We start from the raw sequence: 23,708 nt of genomic DNA, 5'->3' as shown, positions 1-23,708 counted from the left end.
CTAGGGCCTGTTAAGAATGAATGACTAAGCCCAAGTGTCAGGTCTCCTTCTATCAATTTGATGATTAACAATGTAATGTGTTGTGCCTTAATTGATACTGGTAGTGAAGTATGTATAGCACAGAAGAAACACATAGAAACTTTATGTTTACATTGTAATCAAATGAGAAATATACCACAACTTACTGGAGTTACTCAACATGTTCTCCCTGTTCTTGGTACAGTGTATTTGGATGTTCACATTGGTTCCAGAGTGGTTACCCATTTCTTTTCTCTTGTGCCTGATGGTTATCTGGACACAGACTTATTGTTAGGAGCCGATTTGATTAGGTCTGCACCAATGACATGGGATGATGCACATAAAATTATTATTTGGGATAGACATATTTACCCAGTAAGATATCTGAAACCTAGACCTTCTAATAAAAAGGTCAGGCAGATTAAAGTACTTCAACCTAATGTTCCTCATAAAGCTCAGGTTAGACTTAAAAGGAAACTTATTCTACCTCAGTATATAGCTGGTATTTATCCCTTAACTGTAGATGAACCTCCTAATACATTGTTAGAATTTGTACCTGAAGTTAAGGAGTGTCAAACTCAGTCTGCACTATGCCTTAAGGTTAATGATGCTCAGGAAGTGTTTTTGACACTTGTCAATAATACTAAATTTAGCCAGGATGACAATGAAGGTTGGAACTTTATTAGGGTATTATAGGATCATCAGTGAAGAAGACATTGATCAGCCATTTCCAAAATGCAGGAAAACTAGAATTCAGAATGATTTAGTTCCTCCTAGTGTTAATGTTAATATCAAGTCAGGCAATACTAAAAAAGAAAAGCTTAAGTATTTGCTTTCTCAGCCAGATAATTCCCATCTTACTGCTAATCAACAAGCAGAATTAAGTGACATGTTGGTTGCTAATAATTCAGTGTTCATTCTTGAAGAAAAAGAATTGGCAGAGTTTAAAGATGTACAAGCTCATATTACTGTAAGTGATCCACAGCCAATTAGGTCTCCCATATATCAATACCCTGAAAAAGCCAAAACTCTAATTGCCACCATGTTAGAAGATATGGAAGATAGAGGATTAATAGAACCCTCCAGTGCTGCATGGCTTGGCCCTATTGTATTTTTTAGGAAACCTGATCACACTCAGAGAAGGTGCCTTGATTACCATAAAGTCAACACACACCTCCAGGTTGATATTCACCCTTTACCTAGATTAGAAGAAATGATAGAAACATCTGCAGGAAACCATTATTATGCTTCCTTAGATATGAAAGATGCATATTATCAAGTGGAATTAGATGAAGAGAGTAGAAATTTAACAACTTTTAGTGATGGAGTTTCACTGTATAGGTTCAAGCGCCTTCCTTTTGGATTAAGTTGCAATCCAGCTATATTTTCACGTATCATGTCTAATATCTTGGCTCCTCTTATTAAGAAAGGGTGGGTTAAGAATTACTTAGATGATATTGTGGTTTGGGCTCCCAGTTTTCCAATCTTGTTGAAAAGATTAGAGCAACTGTTCAAACTTTTCAGTGAAAGAGGAGCTAAGTTAAATCTAAAGAAATGTCAGATAGGCCAAAAGGAAATCAAATTCTTAGGTCACATAATTTCCAAGGATGGTTGTAGACCATGTCCAGACAATATCAGTGTCATCCAAGAAATGAAACCCCCCTAATAATGTCAAGGAAACTAGGAGATTTCTAGGAATGTGTGGTGTCTACAGAAAACACATTAGGGATTATGCTAAAATTGCTGTTCCCTTGACTAATCTCTTAAAAGTTAAAGAACCCTTTTTGTGGACAAAAGATTGTCAGTCCAGCTTTGCACAGATGAAACAAGCACTAATCACTGCTCCAGTGCTAGTAAAGGCTCAGATGACTGAACCCTTTGAATTATTCACTGATGCTAGTTTAGGTCATGTAGGTGCTGTTTTGATGCAGAGACAAGATGGTCAGTTAAAGCCCATTGGATACTTCTCTAAGAAACTGAAGCCAGTTGAACAGCGGTACAGTACCACTGACAGAGAAGCACTTGCTATTGGCTTAGCTTGTCGTAGGTTTCATCATTTTCTTTGGGGTGTTCCATTTACCATCCACACATATAATCAGCCTCTAGTTTCAGTGTTCAAGAGAAAAACAAAGTCACCTAGAATGAGCAGATGGGTAATTGAAATGCAGGATTACCGTTTCAAGGTAGAATATAGGCCAGGTAAAGATAACCAGGTGGCAGATCAACTAAGACCAGTCAGAACAGTCTTTCATCAGAGTAGGGACAATTATCTTGGTCTGAGCAAAAATGAGTTCAAAGAAAAGCAGTCAGAGGAACCAAGGTAGACGGAACTAATAACTTTCCTAGAAGGCGGTAAGTTACCGCGCAAAGGGTTTCCTAGAGCTTTGATTAATCAATTCATGTTGTATGAAGGATTGTTGTATCTCAGTGCAGATAAAGTTGATAACTCAATTCAATTGAAATTAGTAGTTCCTAAGGACTTAACAAAGACAGCTTTGAAGTTAGGTCATGAATCAATGCCAGGTCACCTAGGTATACGTAAAACAATTGATGCTATTGAAAACGTTTTCTATTGGCCTTCATTGCACGCAGATGTTACTAAATATGTAAGTGAATGTGTTATGTGTCAAAAACATAAAGCCAGTTGTTCTTTACAACAACAGTTCCAAGAATTGCCTCCTGTAACTAAGCCTGTAGAGCGAATCAGTCTTGATTTAACTGATATGCTATTTGGTGCAAATGGTTAAAGATATGTTTTGACTGTTATTGATCATTACAGCCGATATGTTAAGTTCTATCCTTTGTGAAGTAAGTCTACAGAGGAAGTAAGCAAAAACTTCTTAGTCTATTTGAGTGATTTTGGTGCACCTTTGACAGTCATTCTTGATAATGGTGCTGAATTCACCTCAAACCAGTTTAGACAATTATGCCAGGAACATAAGATAAATGCTGGTTATATTACCCCATATCATTCACAAGGAAACGGTGTAAGTGAGAGAATGCATAGAACCATGAAGACAGTACTAAATGTATTGTGTAAAGGACATCCTTATCAGTGGCCTAAATACTTAGGTGAAAGACAGTGTGTGCTCAATTCTGCTGTACATACCACTCTTGGTGAACAACCTCACTATGTATTTTTCTCTTGTAGAGCTCCTAGACAAGTAACTAGTGTGTTGCCCATAATTATGGAGGATGTAGAAGACACTGCCATTACAAAGGCTCATGAAATAATTCATAAAACTCATAGAGAGATGGCCAGTAAGTATCGTGCAATAGCTAACCAAAAGAGGAAAAATGAGAAAGTGGATGAAAACTCGCTTGTTTGGGTTAAAAATGAAAATGTGATTCCAAGCACTAGTAAGAAACTAAGCTGCAGATGGTGCGGTCCATATGTAGTAACCAAAGTGTTTAGGGATGGTGCTAAATATGAGTTGAGAAACGTGTGACCAAACCATAATTGAACGTGCTGCTGACAAAGTGGAACCTTTTATAGGACAAGAACAGTGGTTAGTAAACATGCAGGAAATGGATGATATCACTCCTGATGTAGTGAATGAAAGAGTACAAACCAGAGTTGCTAATAATATTGTTCCTCCTTCTAGATTAATAGAAGAACTGTGAGACCATTGTAATTTTTGTACTGTATTATTGTATTTTCTATGAAGAATGTTTTGTATTTGCATGCTTTAGAAGAGTTCATATATTATAACCATTATGTCTATTTCCAAGTATATATTTTTCTATGTATATGTTATGTTCATAGATTATGGATCTGATGATGACACTACCTGTTTTGTGTACAGTGAACTTATACTTGTTGAGTTTTGTTTGAACTTAGTTCAGTTTTGTATGAAGAGCTACCCGTCCAAAAGCTTTACAAAATCTGGTTGAGGTGCTCAAGTTATGTGACTGATGTGTAAGTTAGTCATTATGATGCTTTAAGGGGTATATTATCTTAAAAGGAAAGTTTTCCTGCTCATGGTTATTGAGTGAATGAGCCTGAATGTTGGTGTAAACGATTGTTTGTGAGAAAAATATTCATAAGTGATTATACCCCTAATGAGGAATGACTGGATCTTAACCGAATTTAAGATTACTCTTACTTAAGTGTTTTAACTTGGTAAAATTATTAGGATGGTTAGGTAGAAACGCGCCTTGAGGGCAGCGTCCCACAACTTGCTCTGTCTGTTAGCAGACCTTAATGATTAAATGTCCAGCTTATATCTCTAGTTGAGAGGTGGGCAGTTTATATCTCTGGTTGAGAGATAGGAAGTATTTACTGTGTGCAGGACCTGTATTGTAGTTGTCAGATTTATGGTCTACTCTAATATTATTATAATAAGGGATTTGTTGTCCTTGATAAATGAAAACCAATTTCCGTAGGGGTAAAGTGATGTAATGATGGAAATCATTCATTTAGCATTTATGACAGTACCCATGGAAATTGGTGGACTGGAAAACCGAATTGGTTTTCATCTTATCAAGATGTTAAGTTAGCCACTCAAAGTTGAGATTGTCTATGATCGAGTGTACATATGTAAGTACGTAACCGTAACCAAGTGCACAGTTCCATAAGCTCAAATTGCTCTGTTTGAAACGAGTACAGCAACGCTGAGGGGAAACGAATGTATCTCCCCTTATATTCATTTGAAATGACGTATTTCTCCCTTGTAAAAGGTATGCACTTGTTGTAGTTTATAATGTATATATTGCCATAACACTTGGTAGTGTTTCTTTATACTTTTACTTTGATATAACTGCCAATTGCCAAGAATTGTAATGGTACCGTTACATAAGTTGCACCATGTTGAGTTGCATATTGTTGCAATTGTACCATCAACTAACTGTAGGTTAAGATGTGAATTAGTCATCCATATGTTTATAAAAATGTCAGTTCTAGAGTAAATTCCACCCATGTTATGCATATAAAGTCAGGCTAACTGCCATGTGTAACAGTAAAGTTAGGCATGAGTAGCATAGCTTAAAGGCCTAACGACTGCATGCTCTTTGGCACAAGATTGCTATCCTACAAATGAACTGTTTGTATTACAGGGAACCAGTATAGGGGTTCAGTGTAAGAACGAGTATAAGGGTCCAATGTAAGAACCAGTGTAAGAATCAGTGTTGGTTCTAACTGGTATTGAAGAATTACAGCTAGGAATAAGCTGCTTTTACACTGTATCCACCCACTGTTAAGAAGAAATATTAAAAAAAAAAAACCGGAGCCAGCCTTTCCCTCAACCTCTATTACAACAATGAAGATTCGACCGTCTTCAACTTCAAGTACCTGTTCCAGCTAAGGATAGGCCAAGAAGTATAGTAGCCTAGGCCTATGAGGTACCTTTATATTAGCCTATGGTTTGAATTGTTATGTATAGGCTAGTCTGAGTTAATTGTCCTAAAATGTATGGGAGCCTCCAAATGTTTTTTAAGTCAGGACAATTGACACATCAGTACTGTATACATATGCAGTATAGTAAATACATGAGTCATAAGAATATCATCATTAAAGATATTTATACATGACATATCAACACGTCATTTTAAATGAAAGTAAGGGGAGAGACATTCGTTTCCCCTCAGCGTTGCCGTACTAGACTCGAACAGAGCAATTTGAGCTTATGCAACTGCACACTTGGTTACGGTTACGTACTTAAATAAGTACACTCGATCATAGACAATCTCAACTTCGAGTGGCTAACTTAACATCTTGATAAGATGAAAACCAATTCGGTTTTCCAGTCCACCAATTTCCATGGGTACTGTCATGAATGCTAAATGAACGATTTCCATCATTACAATAGTTAATGTCTACGTTTTCTCAGAGGTATATTTTTCCTGGATTTACATCCATTTCATTGTTTATAATTCCCATTTTAGCATGGCTTTAGAGAGGCAGGAAAAAAATCACTGGGGTCTCAGGTATAATTATTAACCAGTTACACAGTGGGACGTTGACAGAAACTGAAATTATGCTGAGTATCAGGAATTGTATCCTATAATGAAAGTTAGTTTTAAATGACAGTAAATATTTGCACAATTGTTTGTTGGTCAGTTAGTTGTGTCAAGCCAGAGAAAGCAACAACATAATATATAAAATTCCATGTATGGATTGTCCCTCATTTTATCTCGGACAGTCAAGCAAGGGCTTAGCAGTAAGGTTAAGCCAGCATAAATATTCTGTAAAAACCGGGCAAACATCTAATGCAATATTCATTCATTTAAGTGAAAACAACCACCGAATAAATTGATTTGGTAGTTCAGTAATTGGAAGGTCAAAAGATGTCTTACCACGAAATCTTTTAGAATCTGCTTTCATACAACTTACTTCTCATTGTAATTTCAATATTACCCGTGGCCTGTTTCATTTAGACCCTTGTATTTGTAACATGTTTAAGAATGACCTCAAAGATATAATTACAGACTTAAATAAAAATTAGTTCCCTTAGAGATATCTTCGTTGTATATGTATGCTTAATATGGATTGTGAATATGTTTTTGTTTACCAAAGTTCTGAATAGCTGTCACCTATAATAATCCTTTAATTGTCTTGCCCTTGTATCTGAGCAGATTGTCTTAAACTTTTAATTGTACCCATGTTTTTGCTTGTTTGGGAAGGTTACTCATCTTCCAGGTGTGTCGGATTCTAGGTACTAATCTCTTTATAATCCCTATCTGTCAGTTATACTACCTTTCGTGTATTGTCATTTCCTCATGTAAGTCAGTCTTCTGCTAAGTAAAGACATTTGAACATCGAAAGATCTCGTGGATACTCAGTTTATTTTCCCTCGTGGCATATACATACATACATACATACATACAATAAATAATATATATATATATTATATATATATATATATATATATATATATATATATATATATATATATATACACATATATATATACATATACATACACAGTGTTTTAATATAAATTAGAGTATAAAATTTTCACTGCATGAAAGTTTCACGAATAATAAAACCAATTCCATTCATAAAATAAATAGTTTACCGATACTGAAATTAATAGAAAAAGTCTGAGTAAGAAATAAAATCCAAGTAGATATATACAACAGTTTTATTTCTAAAGATTACCATATACATATTTTTCACAATGTCTGTTCAAGCACACATACAAAATAAGGACAATAATAAATATAATAATAGCTTACACCAGTAATTAAAAAGTACATCAACAATCAGAGAATACTTAATACAACCCACGTTTTGTACAGGCAATTCTTTGGATCAGTATATCACCAACCATTATTGGAGAATTATTTCCCTCTAATATCTCAGTTTTCATCAGATGTTTTTTTTTTTATAATTTATTGCTGAACAATTAGGGTCAACTCTTACGCAGATCTTACTAGTTATTTGTATAGCAATCAGACATATTCATCATCATCTTCAACAGTGCATAATGCAAAGGGACAATGTGAAATTCTACCACCTCTGTCTTCCCAAAATCTCCACCCTCCCTTCCAATAGCTTTTAACCATATTGGTCTGGGTCTTCTAACTCTTTTGGTACCAACAGGACCTCAGCTGACATAATAACATAGTATCTTCTAAGGTCAAGGGTTCTGGAGAAGACGTGTCCAAGAAATCTCCATTTCCCATTTATCATTGTCTTACCAACTGCCATAACAAGATTCGTGTCTCAATAGCAATTAAGACCTTGTTAGCCTTGTGTATAATCTTATGTTTTTGTATATCATTTCACTCTACCTTATTTCCAAATTTTATTCAGCCTGCATATTGTTTCATTTGTACATTTTTTAGTCTTCCACTAAATTCCATATCGAGAGAACCTGTACTAAGATATCATTGTTCCTAATTATATGAAAGCTTCAGTCTCATTTATTCTTCCCCCCCCCCTGTGTTATATCATCTTATGGTACATATTATACATCCCTATAACTTCAGTTTTTCCCAAGATTTATTTCGAGACCCATCTCACTAAGATATATGATGCACATATATAGTGGTAATTAATGTGTAAACTTATTTCACTATTCCAATAGAAATCTTTTCCATCTCAGACCATTTTTTTAGTTACAAATTCTAAAAGAGGGGCAAACAATGACGGTGAAATAACATTCCCATGTATCATTACACTGCTGCATTTATTACAAATTCATCTGACAAAGACAATACAAATAAGTGTTATAGGATATGTTTGTTTAAGTTTTAAATCCAGCCAATAAAGCGGTGGTAAATAATATTTGGCGATTTCTGTGGTACACCAGCTTCTTTATTTATGTAAAAGCTACTACAACAAATGGAGAATGATTAAAATACACAATTTTCTTTATATGAAATGAAAATAATTTTGTTGTATGTGATAAATCCGCACACCTTCCATCCTGTAAGAGGTTATATCTTCACCGATGCATAGTATTGATTATGAAAAATATTCAAATATTTCTTTACAATAAAGCGGAAAATCAACCTTTAACAGCTCCCCTTCCTATAGCTTTTATCCATATTGGTCTGGGTCTTCTAACTCTTTTGGTACCAACAGGACTTCAGCTGACATAACAACATAGTATCTTCTAAGGTCAAGGGTTCTGGAGAAGACATGTCCAAGAAATATCCATTTCCCATTTATCATTATCTTATCAACTGCCATAACAAGATTTGTGTCTCAATAGCAATTAAGACCTTGTTAGCCTTGTGTATAATCTTATGTTTTGTATGTCATTGCACTCAACCTTATTTCCAAATTTTATTCAGCCTGCATATTGTTTCATTTGTACATTTTTTAAAGTCTTCCACTAAATTCCATATCGAGAGAACCTGTACTAAGACATCATTGTTCCTAATTATATGAAAAGCTTCAGTCTCATTTATTCTTCCCCCCTCCTGTGTTATATCATCTTATGTACATATTATACATCCCTTTAACTTCAGTTTTTCCCAAAATTTATTTCGATACCCATCTCACTAGGATATATGATGCACATATATAGTGGTAATTAATGTGTAAACTTATTTCACTATTCCAATAGAAATCTTTTTCATCTCAGACCATTTTTTTAGTTACAAATTCTAAAAGAGGGGCAAACAATGAAGGTGAAATAACATTCCCACATATCATTACACTGCTGCATTTACTACAAATTCATCCGACATAAAGACAATACAAATAAGTGTTATAAGATATGTTTGTGCAAGTTTTAAATCCAGCCAATAAAGCGGTGGTAAATAATATTTGGCGATTTCTGTGGTACACCAACTTCTTTATTTATGTAAAAGCTACTACAGCAAATGGAGAATGATTAAAATACACAATTTTCTTTATATGAAATGAAAATAATTTTGTTATATGTGATAAATCCCCACACCTTCCATCCTGTAAGAGGTTATATCTTCACCGATTCATAGTATCGATTATGAAAAATATTCAGATATTTCTTTACAATAAAGTGGAAAATCAACCTTTAACAGCCTCCCTTCCTATAGCTTTTATCCATATTGGTCTGGGTCTTCTAACTCTTTTGGTACCAACAGGACTTCAGCTGACATAACAACATAGTATCTTCTAAGGTCAAGGGTTCTGGAGAAGACATGTCCAAGAAATATCCATTTCCCATTTATCATTATCTTATCAACTGCCATAACAAGATTTGTGTCTCAATAGCAATTAAGACCTTGTTAGCCTTGTGTATAATCTTATGTTTTTGTATGTCATTTCACTCTACCTTATTTCCAAATTTTATTCAGCCTGCATATTGTTTCATTTGCACATTTTTTAAAGTCTTCCACTAATTCCATATCGAGAGAACCTGTACTAAGATATCATTGTTCCTAATTATATGAAAGCTTCAGTCTCATTTATTCTTCCCCCCTCCTGTGTTATATCATCTTATGTACATATTATACATCCCTTTAACTTCAGTTTTTCCCAAGATTTATTTCGAGACCCATCTCACTAAGATATATGATGCACATATATAGTGGTAATTAATGTGTAAACTTATTTCACTATTCCAATAGAAATCTTTTTCATCTCAGACCATTTTTTTAGTTACAAATTCTAAAAGAGGGCAAACAATGAAGGTGAAATAATATTCCCACATATCATTACACTGCTGCATTTACTACAAATTCATCCGACATAAAGACAATACAAATAAGTGTTATAAGATATGTTTGTGCAAGTTTTAAATCCAGCCAATAAAGCGGTGGTAAATAATATTTGGCGATTTCTGTGGTACACCAACTTCTTTATTTATGTAAAAGCTACTACAGCAAATGGAGAATGATTAAAATACACAATTTTCTTTATATGAAATGAAAATAATTTTGTTGTATGTGATAAATCCCCACACCTTCCATCCTGTAAAAGGTTATATCGTCACTGATGCATAGTATCGATTATGAAAAATATTCAATTATTTCTTTACAATAAAGTGGAAAATCAACCTTTAACAGCAAAAACTGTTATCAGCATTTTCAAAATACTATCATGATTTATTAGTTTTACAGAAACACTTAGCATGTAAAATCTTAAAAAAATGTAAAATTGTCCAAATATAAGGCTTAGAGGCTCTGTTGACAAGGCTCTCCTATCATCATGCAGTGTTTCTAAGACAACTTAAAATGGCAAATAGTTTTGATGATACAATTAGAAACACAGCATGATTTTGAAATAATAAAAAACGTTTTAGAATCAGCATGAGTAACGTGTACTTTTAGCCCTACGGAAATCATGATTAGTACAGAGAATCACCAGTGAATAGAAAAGACCACTTTAGAATCTACCTTTTGGAACTGGAAAAGAAAGTCAACAAAGATTATTTTAGCAAAGATGTGGTAGGATCCAAGAAGGTATAAATGTCGAAGGAAAATGACAGCCCATACATTCTTATAACCGTTCTTATAACTAATTTTCATGTAATAAAAGAAGCACAAAATTCCAAATTTACACCAATTCCAGATAGTATACTAGCTATGGTTATTAACTGAAGCTGAGCTATATTAAGTAGGGGAGTTAAAAACTAGTTCACTCTTCTCAGATGAGTCTAGTTTTTGTATTTCCTTTACAAAACAAAAATACAAGAGATATAATTTTACTAACCTCAGAAGTTTAAGAATTAAACGCAAATCTAAAAAGGAAGTAATAATTCTCTGGCAATCTAAGGTTACGGTCAATGCAACACTGATGTTCTTTGAAAAAATTAAGGTAGTGACATGACAGAGGAACACAAATAAGGAATGAATGTAAAGAAACACTACAGATATTAAAAATATATAGTTCCTATCCCTCACAACTATGACCAGTGCACACAAGCTTCCAAACTTCATATCATGGGTATCATCTTGGTTTACGTGTTAAGCTATTATTGTGAGATATGGGAATTAATGGTGTAAAGTAAAAGCCATTCCTACCAATGCGATTAGGATATGCAAATGATAAGTTTCCAATATTACATTTTTTCAGGAGTAAGTAAACGAAAAGTCACAAGTTTTGACAAGACAGAGGTACATTGGTTTATGGTGAAATCACAAGGAAGTGATCTTAGGAAAGTCATCCATTAGTTCAGTCCGCTTAAACCTTAATTTGTGGCTAACATTGCATTGTACAGGGCACTTAATGCAAGTGAAATAAGAGGTGTTCTTTCTTGTACCAACATATCAGTTAGTCAGTTTCTATCACTGATGTCACAGCAAATTATTTAACGAAAAAAGTGTTTACGTGCTACGCATTTTAAGGATACCTTCAACAAGAGTTCTGAATGTCCAATAGCTGCTTTGATCAAGGCTGTAAAACACTTGAAAGTTCATGACATTTACATCCTTTGCGAAGAATTACAACTGGACAAATTAACAGACCTCTGCTTTACCCACTTGTGTTTCTCTCCATATAAGGTATTGATGATATCTTGAAAATAAGAATTACAGAACCATTCATCTTGTCCAACTGATCCAAGTTTCATAAGTAAACCTTCTAAAATATAGGAATTCTTGGTTAAAGTTTTCTTTGTCAATTCTTGCAATCTGAAAAAAAAGAAATAATTATGGTGATTTGATTCACAGCTATTTTGATCTGTTTTCCTTCATTAAACCAAATAATCAATTATTCATGAATTCCACAAAATACTGGTAAATCATACATAGCTATGATTGTTTTAATTTTGAATATCTTGCTATATTATCATAGTGTATGAAAAAATAGATTATGCTGACTTTGTGCTTGAAGACACTCGTATTGTAATGTGCTGTATCTACAGTGTATATAAAATATGTTTTAGTCCAGTTGTTGCCTTAGTAGATTACCAATGAAGCTCACCAATTATGTATATTATCAAAATATATAGTACTTCAGTATATAATCAGAGTAAAATCAATAGCTTTGCAACAGCCCAATCTTAAGATTACGTACTAAGTTTGTGAAGGGCTTTTAGTGATTCTGTTCTTAATGATTTCTTTATGATGGCTACATTTCATGGCAATTACCCTTTTCACCACAAAGTGTGTTTGATATGCCATGTCTAGGTACACATAAGTTAATATTCTGAGGTCTCTCAATAGTAAACCTAATATCATTAATTTTCACTCTTTCAAGATCAGGTATTCCGAAGTTTTTCACAACCTTTGTATTATGCATTCTTATTGTTTCATTTCTTGTCATTACATTTCATTCTTTCCTATAGGTACATCTTTCAAGCTTTGCTGCCAAACCAAGGCTTATCTGCCATGTTTAACAGTCAATCACAGTGCCTTTATAGTTACATTTAACTACCGCTTTCCATCTGCATAGCATATCAGCATATCAATCTGCCAATTGTCTCCTAAATCCTGTGTATGAATAACCCTACACGAGTAACCTAAGAGCAATCCAGTAGGCCAGCATGGTTCTTGCATAAACATCCTGATTACCAATGGACTAAACAAAACCATGTTCTACCAGCAAAGAAGCCACTAATAGATTAACTGTGGTACTTAGTTCTCTTCAGAGAGATGATAAAGGTTGCCCTCTAGTAGCTTGGTAGACTTTACATGGTTTTTGAGTCAACCCTCACAATTCAAGACTAACCATAGCCATAACTATAAAATGAAAAAGCTTAAAAATCATTCCTCAGCTGTGGGCTCTTCTTTGAGAACTAAAGATCATCCTAAGTAGATGTAGCATGGTTTAATCATCAACCCTGATAATTCATAACCAACTACAACCATGCCTGCCAATAAAAGAGGAACTAAAAGACTAAAAGGCTCTTGCTTTACTCTCTCGAGGGTCTGACGATCATCTCATTAGCATGATTTTTGCACCTGACCCCTGGTGACTAACAGAAAACCAAGCAGTTGTGCCTACAACTATAAGAAAATCTGGTAAGGAAACAATCACAGAAAGTCTGAGTATGACCAAACTGGTTCTGGAGAGGGACCATACAATTGTGCCTCTACGTCACAAGTCCAACAAAAGTTGAATATGTCCTCAAGTGGATCCCAGATACTCTCTTCCACTCACCCATGCCTGACAATTTCTCCATTCAGGGACTTATGACACACTTCCAGTCCTATAATGTGAGGCCAGGAACTTCTAGGACTAGGACCACAATTATGAGATTCAAGCCAATACCTTGAAGATATGGTTATATAAACAATGACACATGTCTCATCTGCATATGCCATGATAAATTTGAGTAGGTAGCAAGTAACAGTGCCCCTGGAAAAAAACTGAATAGGGCTGCCACCCAATAAAATAATGGCAGCTGACACAACCCAACAAATGACCATTCCACCAGGTTCTACATCACCAATCAGCCTCCCGCAGATGTTCCTAGGGGACACAGGCACTTTCAGGTTCATACTACCGCAACAATGCAGGACTGCTAGAGGATTATGTCTGGTGCATAACAACCCCATATCACCATACAACCACTGGACCTTCACCCTTCATCTACTGAAAAACATATTGGTGAGACTTAAACAATGTTGACATTCAGAAACCTTTGATCTGCACAGATTTCATTAGGTACACTGTTGTCTTCTTCCAGATGGCACCACTCACAACTGGACATAAGTAGTTGGCCATCTCTTTTGTAGGCACTGCATATCTGCATCCCCTCTTACAAGAGTTCTCAATTTATTCAAATCTGAACTCCAACAAACTCCTGGGATGCCAGTAAAGCATATAAAGCATATAAATTCCACTCCCTGCCTCAGAGAAACTGTCTACGATGAGGAAGGCTTCCAAAGAAATGGAACACGTGGGCCTCCCACTGGATGGCTCTTGGCAAGAATGCACTGATCCTTGCTGGTGAACCTCACAATTAAACCAGGGTTTGAAAACAATACTCACAACTTGTCAGAACTGTGGCACCCTCTTATTTTCTAGGGTGGATGCCTTGCTCAGTTTTTCGCCAACTGCATTTAGGGTTGCAGATCTTTGCCACATTCCCAATTTCATGATGAAACATGCAGATCACTGGTGAACATGGGTACCACTTTTATCCCAGCTTGTGTTGCTAGGCCTTGAAGGCCTCCAGCAACTCCTTGGCCTTTTCAATAGGTTTGGTAAGGAAACATGTTAATGTTGCTTCCCATGTTTCCCTTACCAGGTTTACCTCAGTTTCCTATGACTGAGAGCATATAAATTCATTTCAATCCATAATTAGTAAAATAATACAACTTTCTTGTATATCATTACATTTGTGTTCCAACTGTTTCCAAGCTCAACAATCTTCTACGAGGAACTGTTTCCCAAGCTCAACAGTCTTCTACGAGGCAGAAGTAATAGGCTAACGTATCCATTACCTAATCTATGTCTCAGTCACCTTCCTTATTTCATGTCAACTGCAGATGAAAAATCAAGGTTTATGGCAGAAGAGCACTCTCTATGTGACTGATGGTTTAAATCGAAATATTGCATTCTTATAAAAACAATCGTTCACCATAAAATCATCAATCACATTACATATAGGCTATAACTCTGTAGATGGGAGACTGTGACTCTGAATGCCTTAGAGTATTTGCAGATGCCTGCAGGGTTCAGGAGGGTACTACTTGGACTATGTGTCAGGAACTAATGCTTAAGTACCTCATAGGTTTGGTAATCATAGGTAAAGCAAGGTATTTATAGCTGATAAGAGACTTGAAGATGAGGGAACTCCGTAATTACAATCACTATTCATGATAAATAGACTTGTAATCCCAGGAGTCTATCTTTCGAAAGGGACCTAAGTGAAGGATTGAGAACCTCATGATCTTCTCTTACTGGTGATACCGTGTCCAATGGATACAAGTCAAATCAGTATGAGAAACATCTCTTGGATAAATAGTAGTAAACGTAGTCTGACACTACAATGTGATTGCAATCAATATAGAAGATAATCTAAAAAAAAAATTTTCAATGACAAAAGTAGAGATGACTTTGCTTTCATGGATTCACACTCCCAACCAAACCATCTGACACATTACTGGTAGTAAAGGTAGACTGACACTGCTGTGTGATTGCAATCAATATAGAAGATAATCTAAAATATATTTATAATGACAAAAGTAGAGACGACTTTGCTTTCATGGATTCACACTCTTAACCACTCAACCACACCGTCTGACACATTACTGGTAGTAAAGGTAGTCTGACACTGCCATGTGATTGCTATCAATATAGAAGATAATCAAACCAAAGCATGTTTCAAGGTGGACATCAAGGGTGCCTTTTAGTGTGGTGGGTATCTTTGGTAAAGTCTTCATCTTAGAAATGATTGGAACCTCCAGTGCTAAGTGTTGAAAAGTCAACTTCTTCTCTGGGGTAACAGGTTCCAGTCACCTCTAGGAATGGTTACTGCTTTTCCCTCTTGGACTTTACTGCAGAAGTCAAGGGCAGGGATGTATTGTGGAAAGAAAGCAGTGAGGAAGAGCTAGCGCACAACTGCCCCCTCTTAGCGAAGATCATACTGTCCTTGAAGATGAGTGCTTGCATATCTGCTTTTTATTGGCTGGTGATCTATGGCGATGATGAATGAGTCCAACATCACCCATTCTCCCTTGCAGAATCTTGAAGTCAGCTGCTAAGATCAGGATTCTTTTTATGCATCATAGTGGTTCCTGGTGGTATCTGGTTCTATTCACTGTACTCCATGATGTACAAGCTTTACTGGCCATTATTTGATGATGTTCTTAGTTGTCACTTGCATTCTTTTTCTTGTGGTATTCAGGCCAATTGCAGTCAAGATAAAAGGTTGCAGTCCTGTCTTTGGAGGGAGATGGATTGATTACTAGTCTCCTAACATGGGGCAGTGGAGGTCAAAATTTCACAACTAGCCCTTTTACTTTAAGTGCAACTTTTTAAAAGGAAGATTCAAAGTGGGTGAAACTGAATCTCTAGTTGTGCGGTGACCACTGTTCAGTCCTCAGAAGAGGGGGATCATCAATGTCTGTAAGCCACAGATCCAACAACAGCTGGAGGTAAAAATTCAGTCATTATCAGTGAGGGGTTTTATTGTTGGTTGAGAAGTCACTGATGTAGTAATAACTGGAAGAGGGGTGGCCAGGAAATAATATTGCAGTGTCCTACGTATAAATTATTTGCGTCGGCTGTGCCAGCACTAAATAATTCCTTGGCAAAACTACTGCATGCAAGGCATCATATGGTATAGACACAACCATTTTAATGGAGAGCAGCAAAGTGGTAGTCAAACAGACTGAGATTATTAGACAAGGCATGTGTGGAGCAGTCATGGCAGGAAATGGACAGAGCAGTAGTGAACTTAGCAGGTGAAGAGTAGGCAGGCTAGCCAGCAGACAGTGAAGGTGCTGGCAGTGCACCCAAAGAGTGGGAAATAATAACATTATCCAGGACTAGCACTCTCACTATAACCAGAGGCAAAGATGACTATGTTGATGATATGTATGGCCAAAGACTCTGAGTCGTACAAAGTAATACATCAAGACTATCTCATCTTAAATCTCCTATATACTTGGCTTACTGGTGATAACAGGTGAATAAACTATTTCATGACAGCTGCTGCAAATGAGATTTGGGTTTCTGTTGAGACATGATATTAAGGCAAGACAGGTCTTAACCTGGGAGGCCTTGGCAGCTATGATGCTGCATAGTGTATGGAAATGAAAACATACAAAATCCAACCTTAGTAAAACACAGAATTCAGTGCTGAAAAAGTTGAAAACATAAAAATCCTATTATATAGTGAGCAATGGGACCAGTGGACAGGTGTGATGAAAGTGATTGAGACAAACTACCTACAGGGGATGGAAGAGAATATAATAAGAATAAATGTATATAAAAACATTTATATGACCAACTTATTTCATATAAAAAGAAACCAACTTAACTTCTTTTTATAATCCAAATACAATGACCAAAGATGCCCAGAACCAAAAATTCAGTTTTTCTACTCGAAAGAGATACCATGTGTCCTGCAAGCCATAAATTTCTAAATCTTGCTAATAAGAATATGTAATAGATAACTTTTCTCATAGAGATAACTAGAGATATATGGAACAAATTTTCATTGATTAAAGACATTTCCTGGAGAAAACAAATTTAAAACTAACTCACGAGAATCCAGGTTAAAAACCAAAATCACCTCCAGAGATCTAGTATATTGCCATACCAAGAGTTCATGGAATATTTCTTCATGAAATGGAACTTTGTCTGATAGACATATTTCTTTAAATTCCCTTTGTAAGGATTGTAGTCTTCACATGAGAATGTACCTCTGGTCCACAATACTTCTAAAACATAGAAATTCAACAGATGAAGACTGAAATGTCTACAGTGTATTTATGTACCTCAACAATCAACAAAAAAGCTGTGGAATATCTCTCGATATTAATAAGCATCAAAGACTCCTGATTATGTGATCAGAATCAGAAATTCTGTACATGAACAGGATTTAACAGATTAACCTTTCAATTGAAAAATAAAATCTATCACATAAAATGTCAACTATGGGAGGTCTTTCACAATACATTAATGACAATTTTCTAACTTACCTGAATGACACAAAATGAACACTTATTCAAAGAAACTGTACTTCTTCACCACGCAATTCCATAGAAACTCTTGGAAAAGAAGATTTCTCATTGATGACTTATCTAACAAGTTTCCTTTGTATTAGGCTGACAGATTTGGAAACTGTGCTTCTCGCTGGTTCCAAAACCCTGAAAATGAAAATAATATGAAATAATAATCATACCATTAAGGGCTAAAAAGTAAAAACAGTTGATAATTAAAAGTCAGCGTGTAAAACTGGTAATAACAAAAGTTGAAGATATATAAGGCAGTAGGATTATTTTCTAAAGCCATTCAAAAGCACAGGCACAATTACAAAGACCTCACTCCCCATAAAAGGCAGCTCCAGAATTTTTGCTCTCCTTATAACATATAATCCTTACCTGCTATCAGAGTTAAGTACTATCCTCAACCATGGGCAACTTTGAAATCCTGTTTAAGGACATATTAAAGGCATTACCTTTTCATTACCAAGAAGAAACAAAATAAATATGAGAAATATCAGTATTTCATATGCCCAGGAAACAATAAAAAATTTAAACATTTATAACTCACCTGAATTCATCATACAATAAAAACCTACCAAACAACTACAGTTTTGTACCATGATTGAAAACGACTGTCACCAATTGCCATTTTCCTTTTAACATTCCTTTAAAAGTTGCAAAACCTGTTTAAGGACATATTAAAGGCATTATCTTTTCATGGCCAAGAAGAAACAAAATGAATATGAGAAATATCAATATTTCTTATGCCCAGGAAAAAACAATAATTTTAAACATTTATAACTCACCTGAATTCATCATACAATAAAAACCTACCAAATCACAGTTTTGTACCATGACTAAACTTCCATAATATTCTTTGCAAAAACGACTGTCGCCAATAGCCATTTTCCTTTTAACATTCCTTAAAAAGTTGCAATTGCCCTGAAGTGTTGCATCTACTGCATGATGTTGTACTTGATAGATACTTGATAGATGTAAAAGTAAAAACATATGGCGATAAGAAAACTTATTCATCAGATTTTCGAGCATCAACATGACAAAAAAAACCCTGATTTCAAGACCTCACCTGAAAGAATTATATGAATAAGAAGTTACAGACATATTTGAAAAGATCCCGTGTTCCTGGCCTCATCAAAATCATTAAAGCTAAAATTTCTCATATAAAAAAAAGTAGCCAGCTAGAGAAGACTGAAAAAAAGGACAATCAAATGTTTATGCTACACAGATATTTCTAAAGTAAGCATATAGAGCTCAATTGAATTGATTTTAAAATGAGTGACCTGCCTAGAGGAACTCCACTTCACTACTATCCAAAACTTACTCATTATTCTTCGCAAATGTAATGTTACTCTGGTACTTAGGGGATATATTATTAAACTTTTCATGAGAATGTAAATTTGCTCCATACACATGTCATGATAAAAGTATTGTTCTAATTTTCAGAAATTAACAACAGCATAAGCATTGTAGGGCATTCCAAAGTATCAACATGCACATGATCAAGAAAAAGGAAAGTCATTTGATTTGTATACCTTGCCTGCAGGAATTGTGAAAATAAAGCTCATAAACGCTACCAAGTGCCAGTTCCATCACGAGTTTTTTTTTTTTTTTTTTTTTTTTTTTTTGTAACAAGAAAAAATCAAATAAATTTTCTTCAAGATCTTGCAAACAGGAAATCAGTAAGGCAGATAAAAATTAAATAGAATATGATAACATTGCATATGTAATATCAGTGAGTCAGACTAGTTTAGAATTAAGAGAAATGGGATAATTAAAAAAAACGTTTCTATAAGAAACCAGGTTCGATTGTACAATGAAAACTACCATTACTTCATAAATACATTGAGATCCATAAACACCTGCGGGTAAGGAAGTACATATCATGTCCTAAATGTAAGTTTCACTCTAGGTCTCATGTTCTCTTCACTATTATACCTATACTAATTCATCCGTATTGCCAAATGTCAAACTGTTGACAAACATTATTCTCTGAGGAGATATACTCGCACATAAAACGGTAACAACTTTTAGATATCAGTTTTAAAAACTTAAAAGAAAATATGAAGCTGAGCAGAATTGCTTTTGCATTGGTATGCTGTTATGGCAAAAAGCTATAGGTACCAAATAGTTTCAGTTTTTCCTCAGACAAAATTGTTATCAGATCTTTTGAAACAGTAACGTGGCAAAGTATCTTGTACCTTGTCTTTTAAAAGTTTGTAAATTAAAATATTAATAAAGAAGGTTTTTTTTTCATACAATCAGTTGAAGGTGAATAAATAGAATATGACAAACAACTAGAAATTCATATATCAAAGATATATTCATAGAAAAAAAATCAACATTACAGATGTAACTTACCTGTATGCCATCTGATAAGAAAATCCAACCCTAAGAAAATTTAAAGCTGCTATTCCTCAGTCTTAAAAATTACTTTGTCACATGTTGAGTTGAGATGTCTTTAAAAGCTTGAAGTTTCCCTTCCTCGTGACATATAACAAGTAACAGAGAAAAACAGCTCTGAATTATGGAATGTACCTGAAAAGAATATAAAATTACTCCTAAGGGCCAATTCCATTAAGGTTTTCTCGTATTAACAGTTAGCCACAATTTATTTGAAAACTAGAAAATAACTGAAATTTTAACATTATTACAAATAAAAAAGGTACTCTAAATTCTGTGAACTTACCTGACTCAGTTTCAAAAAGGAAAACCTACCAAAATAAGTGAATACCACCATGTGAAAAATTCCAAATTAATTCTTCCCTGCCTTGTTTGGTGATCCACAAACACAAAAGGGGAGTTCCACGTCTCGAGCATCTGATCACCTCCACTGCACTTTTTGGTGAACTTTTGACTTAAGGGGGAAGTTCAGCATCTTCCACAACCTTCTTGGCAACCTTCAACTCGAAGGGAAGTTACACATCTCCAGCATCCAGTCATCTTCACGCCCTTTTTTAGTGATTGTTCGATTCGAGAGAGAAGTTTCACTTCTCCAGCATCCAATCATCTCCACGTCTCCAGCATCCGGTCATCTCCATCACTCCACCACTGTTCAATGATCCTTCAACTAGAGGGGGAAGTTCCATGTCTCCAGCATTCCAACCATCTCCACGGCTTTATTCGGCGATCTTTCCGAGGGGAAGTTCCACGTCTACAGCATCCGGTCATCTCCATAGCCATATTGGGTGATCCTTCCGAGGGGAAGTTCCACGTCTCCAGCATCCGGTCATCTCCATAGCCTTATTGGGTGATCCTTCCGAGGGGAAGTTCCACGTCTCCAGCATCCGGTCATCTCCACGGCCTTATTCGACGATCCTTCCGAGGGGAAGTTCCACGTCTCCAGCATCCGGTCATCTCCACGGCCTTATTCAACGATCCTTCTAAGGGGAAGTTCCACGTCTCCAGCATCCGGTCATCTCCACTGCCTTATTCGGTGATCCTTCCGAGGGGAAGTTCCACGTCTCCAGCATCCGGTCATCTCCACAGCCCTGTTAAATATTCCTTCAACTCGAAGGGGAAGTTCCACATCTCCAGCATCCGGTCATCTCCACGGCCTTATACGTCAGTGCTTTGACTCAAAGGGGATGTTCCACGTCTCCAGCATCCAGTAATCACCTAGTACGGATATCCTTCAACTCGAGGGGGAAGTTTCACATCTCCAGCATCCAGTCATCTCCACAACCTTGTTCGGCGATCCTTCGACTTGAAGGGAAAGTTCCACATCTCCAGCATCCGGTCATCTCCACTGCCTTGTTCGATGATCCTTCCACTCAAGGGGGTAGTTCCACGTCTCCAGCATCCAGTCATCTCCACGGCCTTATTCGGAGCATATCCTTAACATCCAATCGTCTGTAGATCCCTGTGTATGAACATATCAAACAGATTAGGATTCTCGTAAAAAATAACAAAATACTCGAAAAAATCCATGTGCAAAAGTTTAATGTATCTTCTTCTTTTACATGAAATAACTGGTCTTAGACAACTTACCTGAATACGTGAAAGGGTTAATGACCTACCATTACTTTGCCAAAGCTTCCACAGTATTTCTTACAAATAGGAGAGTGAGAATGAGGATGCTTGTATGCCGCATACATCTTTTACCATGGGTGTTAAAATCCTGCATACAGAAATAACGAATGTTAGCATTTAATATAAAAAGTTTTTTGATGTATAAAAATCCCAAGACTTGAAATGAAGATGCTTTCAAAATTCACAAAGTTGCAAAGTAGATTATTTCGGTGCCTTGTCTTCTTTACAAAATTGTGGAATCTGAAGTTAATGTTGGATCATTTATCAACAACCCTTATCATATTCAGTGAATGAGGATATGTTGCTTTGTGTTTAGTGAGTGTCTGTGAGAAAAACTGTGCATCTCTGAATGCAAATAGTGTCTGTGAAAAAAAAACTGTGCATATCTGAAGCAAACAATTCAAAAACAAAATACATTATAATTCCAAAACAAAATTCCTGCTATGAATCATAGTATTTCATTCCAGCTGCTGCTGATTACATAGAAAGTTACGTACAAGAGCCATCAACATGTAGGATTTTGCAATTATAGTAAGAATTTATCTATTGCGATAGCAATATTGTATGTTACACCCCAAATCTGACATTTTTTCTCAAGAACTGTGTAGTGACTTTCAGTAATACCCACACACATACCACTTTTAATGAGAAATGGAATGATTTTTTCCTCCTGTCAGCAAAAAACACCGGACCAAATAGTGTGTACAGTATTCTAGAGTGTATAATTCCCTTTTCATCTTCAGTCTGATTTTTCTCTTGAGGAAGAGTACTAATCCTTTCTATCGGCCATTTCTCGGTCCATAATGTAAAAGCCCCTTTCTTACTGTTGGTTAGCTTACTGTTTTATTGACCATTTGAATTAATAACTATTATATTTACTTTTTAATACCGTCTGACAATTTCCAAAACTCCTTACGATATGATCTTAAAGTTTATTTCTTTTATTCATTTATTTATTTATTTATTTTATTTTATTTTTTGTGGATGTTGGGGTGGTCTTGCAACCATTGGAACTGAATCAATTTCAGCGTTTTCTATTAGCTATGCTGAAAAGAACCATGAATCAATACGTTTAGTCAGTGCATTGCATTGAAGAAAGGTAAATACCCAGTTTAAAGTAACAAAAACCCTGTTTGATAAATGAGGCAAAAGGAGAAAGATTAAACTTTGGACGGGCAACTTTGATACTGCTTTTAGAAAGAGACCCTCGATCTGAGCACCGATTCTTTGCCATGAAGTATATAAACAGTAAGGAGCCCATTGTAGAATCTGAGTTGTGTATTAAAACAATCTTCACTCTAATGAATTTCTAATTTGCGGTCCCGTCTCTTAATCTCTATTCATTCATGTTTCTACGTGAAGTTACGTCTGATGTGGAAAGACTATTTCAGAATATGCTTTCAATGAAAGCGTTGAGATTATATATAAGCTTCTGATTCTATCTTAAATAGCTAGTCACAATGAATACCAGTTTCGGTGGGCGTGACCTTATAAGGCAAGGATTTATTCATTAATGAATTACTTGCTGAAAACAATGGCAGGAATTTTTGTTATGATTACATTGTACTCCCCAGCATTCTCAACGTATCCATTTTTTAAGCACAAGTACTCGGTGTGAAAACTATTTTTATCAGGATAAAATGTACTATTTTCAGTTT

At 35.5% G+C, this 23,708-nt stretch overlaps 1 long non-coding RNA gene across 4 annotated transcripts in view; it reads right to left on the bottom strand.

Annotated features, from left to right (window-relative positions):
• Positions 1–7,122: 7,122 nt before the first annotated feature.
• The window catches only part of LOC135211053 (uncharacterized), a 35,926-nt gene continuing 19,340 nt past the window's right edge, over positions 7,123–23,708 (bottom strand). Inside the window, exons 2-6 of one of the 4 annotated variants that reach the window (XR_010313611.1) lie at positions 20,380–22,138; positions 18,569–18,985; positions 18,397–18,445; positions 17,995–18,162; positions 7,123–12,027 (exon numbers count right to left, since the gene is read on the bottom strand). This is a non-coding gene — a long non-coding RNA (uncharacterized LOC135211053). Of the gene's footprint in view, positions 12,028–17,994; positions 18,163–18,396; positions 18,986–20,379; positions 22,139–23,708 lie in introns of all 4 variants that reach the window. The other 3 variants (XR_010313610.1, XR_010313609.1, XR_010313608.1) reach the window with 3 other exon arrangements.

The sequence above is a fragment of the Macrobrachium nipponense genome, chromosome 4, assembly GCF_015104395.2.
Source record: "Macrobrachium nipponense isolate FS-2020 chromosome 4, ASM1510439v2, whole genome shotgun sequence".
Classification (NCBI taxonomy): domain Eukaryota; kingdom Metazoa; phylum Arthropoda; class Malacostraca; order Decapoda; family Palaemonidae; genus Macrobrachium; species Macrobrachium nipponense.
Note: the sequence above shows the minus strand (reverse complement) of the source record. Positions and strands in the feature narration are given on the sequence as shown.